This window comes from Glycine soja, chromosome 14 (assembly GCF_004193775.1).
Source record: "Glycine soja cultivar W05 chromosome 14, ASM419377v2, whole genome shotgun sequence".
NCBI lineage: Eukaryota > Viridiplantae > Streptophyta > Magnoliopsida > Fabales > Fabaceae > Glycine > Glycine soja.
Window position 1 is genome coordinate 42504682 of NC_041015.1, and position 13600 is coordinate 42518281.

The 13600-nt window shown below is 35.6% G+C and overlaps 1 pseudogene; it reads left to right on the top strand.

Moving 5' to 3' along the window:
* Window positions 1-56: 56 nt before the first annotated feature.
* On the top strand, window positions 57-5578 carry LOC114384075 (annotated as a pseudogene).
* The last annotated feature ends 8022 nt before the right edge of the window (window positions 5579-13600 follow it).

A 13600-nucleotide genomic window follows, 5' to 3' on the forward strand; every position in this document is an offset into this window, starting at 1 on the left:
CATCAGCTATTGTCGATGTTTATAAAGGAGTTTTGCATCACCTATTCCAAAGAACAATGGTGTCATCGTCAAGAATATCGAGAGTTACCTCTATGAACTACTGGGCAGTGGAGTTGGACTTCGTTCCTTGCAAAGTTCTGGCTTGTCAAAGTGAACTAATCTAGTTCATTTGGGTTAGCCCACTAAGAGTTGGTCAAAAAGTTAGTTAACCCAATTCGATTGAGTTAAAAAAAATGGTCAATCCAACTTAACTCACCATGGTTTGGTGGATTATATGACTTTACTCACCTAATTTTTTTAAAAAAAGAAGGAATATATAAGTAAAATAATACTAAAAAAGTATACAAAAGTAAAATCGAGGTGAGTAAAAAAATTTAGTTGCTAAATGAAAAGTAGAACACCAACAGGTTTATCATATTTTCCCTACAACTTATATATATTAATAATTTGGAATGACATATTCACATTTTAATTTATTTATATATATATATATATATATATATATATATATATATATATAAGCTAGTATCTATTATCCTTTATCATGATTAGAGTAGAGTAAGTTGTATTTAAAAAAAAAACTTATCCATGAGGCAATCCAACACACCATAGGTTCAACCTAGGAGAGTCCCGAGCTATGTCAGTCGGGTCAAATTTGACCCAAAATCCAAACTATATAACTTTTACCAATCTAATTTGATCTGAACTCAAGCTATAAGACAATATGATTTAATTGACTAAAAAAATATTCGATTATATAAGATTTAATCAATATTTTAATTGATCATATATGATTTGATTAATTGATAAGAAATAAATGATTAAATATGATTTAATCATTATTATAATTTATCAATATAATTTGATTTGATAAGTTAAGATTTGATTTAATTAGAAGATAATTGATTAGATATAATCTAATTGATTGATAGAATACTATATTAGATTGGATCTAATCATATATTCTATGATTAAGATAGAACTCATGTTTTCTATATAAAAAGGTGCATACCTTAAAAAACACGAAGTGTGAAAATACATTAGTGATATAAGCTCTCTCTAAATCCCAAATCCTAAGCTAGCAAAAGGAATCTCATGGTTTAAAAGCATGCTACAAAGGTAAAGGTAACCTCTAAGCCCTGAGTGACTTTTGCGTAAACCATAATCCTTGGGATAGGATTATTTTCGCTCATGATTTATTTAAAGACAAATAAATTATAAATCATGAAAGCTCAATATATTTGTGGGGGTGGCTAATTCGATTAATGAATGATTAATATAAAAAATTTGTTTGGTCTTGAGTGATTAATCTATTTAGTGAGTTTAATAGACAAAAAGCTTATGAACATACTCAATCGCTACTAAAAATAGTTATAGCATAAATTTGTTGGTTATGTAATGTCCTATTGTAGTTCATTGCAGGTCTATTTTATTGTAGTTTATTCATATTTCATATTTTTGGTGAAAGCATGAATTATGATGGTTATGATTATAACACCAAATGACAACAAATGAAATGACAGGTTATGATTTGTTATACATTTTTATTGTCACTGTTATAAATCATTGTTGCATTTTTTATGGGCATTTTGCAAGTGATCAATTCCAAACCAATTACATACTTAAGAGCAGTTGAAATGTGGCATCAAGTGATGAACCCCTCATTTGATATAATGGAGCAAACATTACTTTACATTAGACTTGAGAACAACATCATAGCAATAAGGAGGGCAAGATACCATGAGATGCGTAGAGCTTGCAAAACATTCCTTGTCTCAGATAGAAAATATCAATTTTCAATGGAGGAAGAAATAATCTTAACAAAGGAAAAGTACTTATCAAATTATGATAAAGGGTAAACAAAAAATATTAAATTGTTAGTATGAGTGTAACTTATGGTTAATGATGTCGTTAGTGTCTTGCGCGGCCATGTAATTCAGCACAAACTTGCAGCTATGTATTTGGAAAAGAATAATATCGATTCTTTTCACTAGATGCATACCTTTTGTTGCTTTGATTCACCTTCCCGCGCATATTCTTTTTTAGCCTTCTTTTATATTCACAGCTGCTATCACATCCTTCTTCACATATCTTAATCCCTTGACCGAGAAAAACACACACAAAGATGGCATTGCATCTCAAACGATCTTACCATTCACTTTGGTTTTAGCAATAATTTTATCAGGTAACAATAGCTTTACATAGTCATTTTTTTCATAAAAATACCAAGCAAAATCTTCACTAGCCTTATTTCTGGAGCCCATTCATTAAATTGTGTTCTACATTCTTTCTTTTACCCAAATTTTTTTATTAGCAAATGCTAAAAATTTATTAATCTTGGTTAGAAATGTTAGGGAATTCAAACACACAACTTCTCCCCTCTCTCTTCTCTCTTTATTATTCCTTAATCATTAGACCAGCCTTATGTCTCCTTTCACCCTCAAATGTTAATTGTATTCTACATTCTTTGACATGCTCAATTTCAAATCATTCTTTAAAAGCATGCACTCTCTTATTCTTTTAAGGAAAAGTAAAGTAAAAGAAATAAGTATAACTTGATCTCTCCTATCTATATATATATATAGAAGGATACACATACTTGAAGACTAATTCTTTAAAACTTGTATTATGTTCTTTTTAAAGAAAGTAAAATAAAAGTCATTTTCCTTCTAACACTAAAAAACGTTAAATTTTGTTGGTGAGGACACAGGGCAAAGAACATGTGATTGTGCTAGAGTTTTCACCATAGTAAACTTTTGCAAGAAGACATTGTGGCGGCAGTGACTGTTGGACCTTGTGGCCTCAATAATATTAAGAGGGATAGGCTTAAAATGCAGAAGAAGCAACAACAATCAATTTAACAATGTTCTTTAAACATGCAAGACACAATTGATTGCAACAAAATAAATAAGATAAGGGAAGAGAGAATGCAAACGTGATTTTATACTGGTTCGGCAAATTCCGTGCCTACGTCCAGTACTCAAGCAGCCCACTTGAGATTTCCACTATCTTTGTAAAATCCTTTACAAAGTCTGAACCACACAGGGACAACCCATCCCTTGTGTTCAGATGCTTTACAACAAGAGACTCACAGTCTTTTAGCCAATCTCATTGAATAACAAGGATGGAAGAAGAATTCTCTCTTCAAGAGAAGAATATTACAATGAAGATCATGTAAAAATCCTTATAGATTTTGCAAGTGTTTGGCCAAGGATTTCTTTTGAGAGAGCATTTGCCAATAAAGTTCTTTTGGAATCTCTCTCATTGTCTTTTGAGAGGATAAGACATTTTTGCCAAGCAAAACTCTCTGTTAAAATTCGTGCCCAAGTCACCTATTTATAGGCCTTTGATGGCCATTCATAAATCCAATGAAAAGATGTGACTGCTGGCAGATTTTTTGAAAATTCTCCACTGGTAAACGATTACAATGTTTGTGTAATTGATTACACAGTTATAATTTGAAGGGTCATGACTTTTGAATTTGAATTTCAGGAGTTTCGTTGCTGGTAATCGATTACAGACATATGGTAATCGATTATATGTTGAAAATTCAAATTCAAAACCTTTTTCAACAGCTATTTCTCAACCCTGTCTTCTGGTAATCGATTACACTGCCTGGTAATCGATTACCAGAGCCTTGCATGTCTTGAAAACACTTCGTTTTAATGCAAGGCTTGATCTTGAGTTAATCTTGAAGCAAGGCTTTGTTTGTTGAAGCAATCTTGTATTAATCTTGAAGCCATGCTTATCTTTTGAAGCAACTTTGTTTGATTCTTCTTTTGACATCATCAAAATCATGTATACATGCATTCACAGTGACACTGGGAGAAAACTTCAATGACGGTGGCTTCGTCCTAAAACTGGGCCAATCTGCCATGTTCACCTCTCGGTCAGCTGGAGCGGCCGCATATGGGCCCAAACCAGTTGCAAGTTCGACCAAAACAAAATGGAAATTGCCAAACCTAATCATACGGCACAACGTTAAAATGTTCAGCCTCAAGGAAAATGCCAGCATCACTAGCAGAATTCACACTGGCGCCACTAAACTTCTATGATGTTAGCCTCATTGACGGCTTCAACATGCTGATGGTCGTTAAGCCCATAAAAAGAAAGGGAAACTGCAGCATCGCTGGGTGTGACTCTAACGTCAAAGCCACTTGCCCAAAAGAACTTGTCGTTAAGGCTAGCGGCAAGACCGTTGGGTGCTGTAGTGCCTGTGATGTGTTCAACACTAATGAGTATTGCTGCAGAGGGAATTTTGGGAACCCCTCTATTTGAAAACCCATGTTTTATTCCAAGAAGTTTAAAGAGGCGTGCCCAACTTCTTATAGCTATGCTTATGATGATCCAATCGGTATTTTCACTTGTTCAGGGACAGATTATGTCGTAGCCTTCTGCTCCTCCAGGTTTGTTATACATTGAAATTTTACCAAAAATTATTACATGGTTAGGGATGATTCCTTAAAACATATATATGATATAAGATTATAATGGTTTCAACCAATCTCAACATGATTAATGTATTAGTTCTTTTTTATAAATCAAAACCACTAAGAGTGTGCTTGGATGAGGGAATTTAAAATTCTGAGAAATTTTAAATTCTAAGAATTTTAAATACTTCAATTGAAATTCTTTTATTTTCAAAATTGTGTTAGGATAAAAAAAATTATGAGGGTGAAAGAAATATGGTTGGTGTGCTCCCAAAGAGAAGAATATTGATGCAGCATGGGAAGTCGCAGGGGAACCGAGACACGACGACGTACACCACCACACTCCACCACAACATTCAGTCAATGGCGCAAGGCATGACACAGGTCCTCTGTGTCGGTGAGCACCTTCATCGCGTGATGGATAGCGAAGACTGCTCCCTTGACTGGCGGATACAGTTCTACATGTCCCCCTACGCCCACACTCAGCAAGAGGGAAGAGTCGCGAGTTCGAGAACAGGATTTCAGGAACTTTCGAGTGGAAGAGAGGAGAAGGTTATAAAGGAAATACGCGAACGTTTTAAAATATTCTTCTATAAAGAAGAGAATTTCAATTTCTCACCTTTTAGAAGAAAATTAAATTTCACATTTTTAGTTGTTTAAAATTGTGTTTTAAAATTCCAAAAACTTAAATTCTTCATAAAAACCATTCAAACAATGAAATTTAGATTACAAAAATTTAAATTCTCTGATAAATTACTTTCCTCAGTTAAAATTCTCTATATAAACGCACTCTAAGTGTTATGTAGAGACTAGTCGAGATCATAAACATGGGGTGGTGTGAATTTATGCAATGATTTATGGTAGCCTTGGAGGTTATGATTTTGTTAATTTGATAGTTTTTGGTAATAGTATTGACAAAAAGTCTTGTATTTTTGGACTTCAGGAAACAACATGTATGCTCTTATCATAATAACAAGCTTCATTGTAGTGGATCACAAGGGTTGAAATCGTTGTCTGGAAGGTGGTGGATCTTGATGATAACTGTGTTTTCAGTGCATAGTTTGTGGATTGGATTCTAGCTAGTCTAGACCATGATCGATGTTTATTCCACGAAGAGTCCAATTTATTTTAAGTTTAATGAATTTGATTATGAGTTTGTGTAAATGGAACCAGCTTTTTTTTTCTTTTCTTTTTTTTCTTTTAGCCTCCAAACACTACTAGAAAATAAGCTTTTAACATCGGTTATTTAGGACTTTCAACATCGGTTACTAACCGATGTTGAAAGTACGGCATTGAAAGTATTATCATTAACATCGGTTTTTGAAAATCAATGCTAACGTAAAATTACAACATTGGTTATTTAAATAACAGATGTTATATAATAAGAATTGCACAAAAAAAAGGTATATATGTTCATACCAATGTTGGCAGTTGACATCGGTTTTTTAAAAAAGCTTTAAAAAACCAATGTTAACTGCCATTAACAACATCAGTTCTTTAAAAAACCGATGTTGTTAGTGGAAGTTAACATCGGTTTTTTTAAAAAACCGATGTTGTTTTTAGGAATTTTTTTTAATATACTGTCTATTTTTTCAATAAACATAAAAATTAACCTACAAATTTTAAATCAGACCACACAACATAGATAATTTTCATTTTTTTTTGAAATAGTTTTTACCAGAAAAATTCCATGAGAAATTTATTAATAACTATTAATTAAAAGAATATTTAATGTTAAGGAGACATGAATTGTAAAAAATGTAAAGCAAGTATACTTCAATTACAAAATTGTCTAAACATCCTAAGTTTCATTTCTAACTTTCAAATAATACTTTGCCCACTGGATGCAAAGCGCCTTCAATCTCTCTTGTTCCAATGGTGTAGCATCATTGAAATACTGCATGATAAAATAAAACATAAGTTAATAATATAATACCAATCATAACAAAATCAAATTTGTTTGAATTAAACAATTACCGTTTCCCAATTATTCTTGAAACTTCCAAAGATTATAGTTGACATCCAGTGTATGACGTAATACTCATACTCAGTGCTTCCTTTTTTCTATTACACTAAATACATTATGAAATTTAGATATTCAACGTTAACTACAAATTAGTCTACACAATATTAAAATATAAGTAGAAGCGTTGTTTAAATCACTTACTTTAACAACAATCCACCTAGTACCAACATTGGATTTACTTTGTGGAGTATCATCAAGTCCTTTCAAAGCACTGTTGAATACAAACATGGATGCTTATTGTACAATTAAAATATTGATGTTCCCAACTACTGCTAATGCAAATGTATTGAAAAACAACACGGACCTATTAATTATTCCTTTGAGGTAGTTGTTTGGCCTATTATGCAACGAACAAAACCAGATGACAACATTTTTCTTAGGCAAAATGACAACCATTTGCCAATATGCACTGCAATGGAGACAAATATAGGTTATTATACTATTATACTATTATACATTATTTAAATTCATTTGTTCAGATTAACTTACCCATTCAGGTAGGCTCCTAGGTACACACCCCGTTTTGAATTCTGCATGCAGTTCTTAATGTAACTTTCTGATTCAAATTGCGATTGCCCAGATCTTTGGATGGACTGTGGCTCGAGGAATCCATACACATCGGCATTCCCCGCTCGCATACTTGTTTCAGTCATATGCCTATTGTTGTTAACCCAAAGTAAATTACGTATGAATTTAAAACAATAAGTTAGGTAATTAACAATAATCTAAATTGACTTACAGAATCCAATACTGTATAACAGAGATGCTAAGACATTGACCACCGTGTGCTATTTTAGACAAATCTTCATGCTTTATGTACAAGGGGAAATCTTCATTAAACACCCCGAACACGGTAGCATCCCACATAACCTGCAATGGCTTCAGAAAAAGCGATGGGATGGTCAATGTCATCAGATATAGGGGATCATCGACATCATGATCTGACCTATTTGCAGGTTTTGCCGGTCCAATAGCTCCCTATTTATCCAACATAGTTAATTAACATAATTTAATTACAGTAAACACTTTAATTGAAAAAAGAATCATTTAATGACACTGAAATACCTGTTCTGATAAACGCTTGACAAGATGTGTCAGCCAAGCAAGGAAGGTGTTAAGTGTCTGCCCCACTAACTTAACCTCTTCAGTGGATACAGGAATGGGAGCAATTGCATCTCTAACCTCCTCAACACCAACCTTAACTTGATCATGAAACAAAGGAATGTTATGAACAATTATGGATCCCTCATAAACTCTTCTTCGAGCAACCAGGTGGGGAGGATTTTCTTCGATGTACAACCCGCATTTGTCTGAGTCACCCGCGTCTGGATCGTTCCATGAGGGATCAACACAACTCTCCTTTGTGGTGACACGAGCAGCTGAAGGGCCAACCTCAGGCTCACGAGGCAGTGCTAGTCCCTGTGATTGTATCTACGACTGAAACTGGGACTGCATCTAGCTGAAAGATAACATTAGCTGTCGAGTCACTTTTTCTATGATCAACTCCTCCAGCTGGTCCCTGATTTGTTGCGTCAGCTGCTCCAGGTCTTCGGGAGCCATGGAGGAAGACGTGCGGGGGGTCCTTGGAGCCGGTCCAAAGTATTGCTTGATCATCACACCAGCTCTAGCAGCACGCACGCGACCAAGGTGTTCTGGTAGCCCAATGGCAGCAGTCAGTACATCCTGACGTCCATGGGCGACAAAGGAACCCTGTGACACCTGCTCCTCCAACGAATCCTGTAAAGAACACATTTATTGGTTTACTCAATCACACAAAAAAACATAAATAATTACAATTATTAATTGAAAGTGACTTACAATCTTCTCAGCAATTTCCTTTGTCACCTCAAACGTCATCTGGCCAGTTTTCTTGGTGCAGGCCATCTTTCACTTCACGTGTCGTCTGATGGGAGATTGAGGATCAATCACGGTGTCAGTGCTTCCAGATTGAGCAGCTTCCTCCAATTTTTTCTTTCTCTTCTCATCCATCAACTTATTTTCTAAATATTCATAACCCCCACAAGACAACACATGAGAGACAGTGTTTTGCTTCTGGATGGCTTGCGCCTTTTTTCGCACATCCTGCAAAAATTCAACATTAATGAATTTCATGATTTCAATGTATTATAATAAGTGAATTTAAAGTTGAAAACAATGAAAATCACAAATTACTTACCTCCCACAAAGGGTCTCTGCAGCTTTGACAAAATTGGGCCCATTTCTCATTGCTAATGTTGTACTTTTCGCATACAGTGTCATCGACATTGTCCTTGTCGGCTGCAAGTTCCCATTTGGACATCAAATCAGACTTAAACTGTCTCCACCGCTCCCCCACAGTCTGAAGTATTTTCTTTTTTGTCCTTACATTAGATGCTTCAGGGATATCAAACTCAGTCTGACAAACAAAAAATTAGGTTTTATTGTTACGAAATTCAAATTTTTGGCTAATAAACAATATGCAACATGAAATACTCCATGATACCTGAATATCCTCGCTTATCAAATCCTTCTGAGAAGTAGGGACTTGCTTCCAATTCTCGTATGTGGCATCCACCTTATCACGAACAATGATCCCCAAATATGTTCTTAACTTCTTTCTGTGGGGACTGTCCGCTTTCCCGGTAACAGGATCCACATGGACCACGGGTCTCTCTGCCCCAACTAGTCTAGTCGTCAATGATCTTAGGCATGTGGTCTTTCTTGTCCGCTTCAATGTAGATGGCGAATGCGATGCTGCACCAGTAGGACGAGGAGGAGGGGGAGGAGGAGGAGAGTTGGGCGGTGTAGCTATTTGCCTGTAAAAAAAAACATTAATTTAGGATGTTATCAACAAAAAATGAGTATCAATGTAATTCAATGGACTGAAATTAAGTACAAACTAAAAAATTACATTAGACAATGTTAATTAATTCTCCTTCATCATGATCATTATGATTAGCATGAACGTCGTCAGCTTCTTCTTCTCCGACGACATTAGGCGGCATTTGTATGGACAAAGGACTAACATAAGTATCAATGTATAAATCATCATCTTCAACATTGACACTTATTGTTTTCCCGTGTAGAACCACTGACCACCTTTCATCACAAGGGTCTTCAACATAAAATACTTGTTTCACTTGTTCTGCCATGATGAAAGGATCATTCTGGTAAGCGAGTTTCTTATGATCCACCAACGTAAATCCTACATCATCAGTCCACACACCGGTATTATTGTCAACCCACTTACATTTGAAAACACAGACAGTGAATTTGACGTAGTTAAGCTCCCAAATTTCTTCAATGAAACCAAAGTAAGGGATGAAAACTACATAGGGATTGTCATCATGCACACTAGCGAAGTGTTGAGATTCAGCCCTTAGGGTAACCCCACTGTTTTGCATTGTACTTTTGTTGTCTTGTGCTTTTGTATAGAAGAAATACTTTTTTATATCATATCTTTGCCAAGTTATAACATTTCTTTTAGGCCCATCTGCTACCTTTCTTAACATTTCAGAAGCATTATCATCAGCAAAGATTGTATCTTTAAACCAATCTAGGAAAGTCTTGTTATGCTTTTTCAAGACCCAGTTCTTTGACATTTTTGGATTACTTTCTTTCACTAAACCTTCATGGCGAAGTATGTATGGCAAAACTTCATTACTGTTATTCAACACATACAAATGAGCTTGTTGCAAATCTTCTACAGTTGGAGTTATAACATGCAGTCCTCTTGAACTCTTACCTTCCACTCTTTCGTCATGCCGAGACTCGAGAAGCCCAACAGGTTTATCTTTTTCAATGTACTCTAAACAAAATTCAATGGCTTCTTCTGCAATGTACCTTTCAACAATAGATGCTTCTGGACGGTGTAGATTCTTGGTATACCTTTTTAAGATCTTCATGTATCACTCAATCGGGTACATCCACCGCAAATAAACAAGACCACAACATTTGATTTCTCTGACCAGATGAACAATTAAGTGAACCATGATGTCAAAGAAAGTAGGAGGAAAATACATCTCCAACTGACACAATATAATAGCAGCCTCGTTTTCCAGCTCGTCTAACTTCATAGGATCAAGGACTTTGCTACATATGGCATTGAAGACAAAGCACAGTCGAGTTATGGTAAGCCTGACTTTGTTAGGCAAAATGTCTCGTATGGCCACGGATAACAATTGTTGCATCAAGACGTGACAATCGTGAGACTTTAAGCCTACCAACTTAAGATCCTTCAAGTGCACAAGGCTCTTTATATTTGAAGACTATCCTTATGGGACTTTGACCCGGCGCAGACACTGACAAAAACTTATCTTCTCCTTTCTAGACAAAGTATGACAAGCTGGAGGCAAGTATATTTTTTTACCATCAGACCTTGGATGTAATGACGCTCGTATACCCATCTCAGCTAGATCTTGACGAGTATTCAAACCATCTTTCGTCTTTCCTTGAATGTTAAGGAGCTTCTCAATGACACTATCACATACATTTCTCTCCACATGCATAATATCAATACAATGTCTAACATCTAGATCAGCCCAGTACAGAAGATCAAACAAAATCGACTTTTTCTTCCATATGCAAGTCTTATTTTTTTCCTTCTTTTGGGCCTTACCAAATATAGTATTCAGGTGTTGAACTCGCTGGAAGACCTGGTGACCAGTCAACGGTATCGGTGCATTTTCATGCTCTTGACTTCCATTAAATGCTTTTTTCAATCGCCGGTAAAGGTGATGAGGTTTTAGAAAACGTTGATGCCTAGTGTACACTATTTTTCTACCATGTTTCAGTTGTATGTAGCTTGTGTCTTCTTCACAGATGGGACATGCACGATGGCCCTTAACATTGTAACCGCTCAAATTTCCATATGCAGGAAAGTCATTAATGGTAAAAAAAAAAAAAGCATTGCACGCAAATGAAAAGTCTCATTTCGAAACCCATCAAACACTAAAACCCCCTTCGTCATACAACTTTGTCAAGTATTCAATCAAGGGACTGAGATAAACATCGATGTCATTTCCTGGCTGTCTTGGGCCTAATATCATCATCGACAACATCATGTATTTTTGCTTCATGCACAACCAAGGAGGCAAATTGTAAATCACTAGCAAAACTGGCCATGAATTTTGTTGAGTGCTTAAACTGCCATATGGATTCATTCCATCAATGGCTAGTCCAAGCCTAAGATTTCTTGCCTCTTTGCCGAAATCCGGATACAAACGATCTATCTTCTTGCACTGGGAGGAATCAGTCGGATGACAGAGTATTCCATCATAGTTTCTCCCATTTGCATGTCATGTAAGGTCTTTTGCATCGTCTCCATTAGCAAACAAACGCTTAAACCTTGGAATGATCAGAAGATACCACAACACCTTCGTTGGGGGGCCCTTCTTTGAGTTTTCATCACTACTACACTCCTCATCATCCTTGACTATGAACCGTGATACCCCACACCTAGGGCACGACATTTCTTGAAATTCATGTCTGTACAATATGCAATCATTTGGGCAAGCATGAATCTTCTGATACGCCATACCCATCGGACACAGTATCTGCTTTGTCTGATAGTAACTTTTAGGCAACATATTTTCCTCTGGAAGCATATCGTGCACTACTTGAAGCAGTGAACTAAAACTTTTGTCACTTCACCCATATCTGGCCTTCACATTAATCAGACTTAACACCGTTGACAACAACGTCAAGGAATTCTTGCACCTCGGATACAAAGCTTTCTTTGAATCAGTTTGCAATGTATCATACATAGGGGCATGTGCTTGCTAAAAAGACTCTTGTCCAAGGTCTCGAATCATATCCTCCAAGCGATCTCTCATTTCTACATCAAACAGTTCAGATTGGGACCCACTCTGCATGTCTGTCAATTCACCATGCCATATCCAGATTGTATAATTCTTCTTAATTCCATCACACAACAGATGCTCCCGTTCAAACAATTTATGCACAGATAAAAAAATTTCCCGTTTTCATCCGGTCGACTTCTTTCTGAAGCAAATTGTAGGAACTATTCCACGCCTTCCTCATAGACAACGCTCAAGCAACTTTCATTCATCCAACTTCGATCCATCTAAATAATAACTCGATGATACTCTGAAACTCATTGAATGCATGAAATTTCACTTTTTCATTTAAGGTGTGGCCATATCCCATTCAGGAAGACATATTTTATGGTAGATTCATGCGTCAAGGTTAATCTTATTTTGTTAAATTTGACGAAATTTTGGCAGCATTTCACATTGGTCTCAAAGTACACGACATGAAATCGGTGACATTAATTCCCCGATAATCAAGTATGCACTCAGAGAACAACTAAAAATGCATTGTACCGAAATTTTATCAAATTAAACAAAATAAGCTTAACCTTAACGCATGAATCTACCATAAAAATGAGTCTCCCCAAACTATCCAAGTGGACAATTCAAGATTCAATACAATGATTAATGCAAACTGTCCGCAAGAATCATTGTATTCAATCTCAAACGGGAATCTAAGGTTCACTCATTATGAACAAAAGTTGTATCTAAAGCAAAGTACATTAACGACATACAACAACGTACAAAAACAAACGTAACAAAATTAAGCATCAAAAGTTTATGAAAAACTTTCATACCTGTGATGTTGATCAGTATAGTGTCCAACAACGAATGTCGTGATCACAATGCAAACAACTAGAGAAATAGTGCCTACAATTTAAATATTTCAATGCTAAGTGAGATATAACACAAACTTCGATATATCAAGTAAAATTACATCATATATATAAAACTATGACTTTTGAAATAGTCCCAATGTAACACCAAGAGTAGCAGACAAAGCCAAGTGCTTTGGTTCAGCTCCTCTGAAAAATAAGTAGCTAAATCATCATGTAACACCAATGGAATTGCTGCAAGCTACTCAAAGTTAAGGTATACTTTTTTCATTGTATTTCACTAGTCTATTGCTTTAATTTTCTGAGCAACTTCCTTAAGGTAATGTATTTCTCATGATTTTCAGTCCTTAAGGTTTTGGGGTTAGGATACACTAATGCCTTTGTGCATATTAAGATATTAGATAATCATGCATTTACCAATAATAATATCAAGGTTCATAAAATAATGGACAGTCAGAATGCAGAATTTATTCAACAGAGTAATAAATTAACATTTGG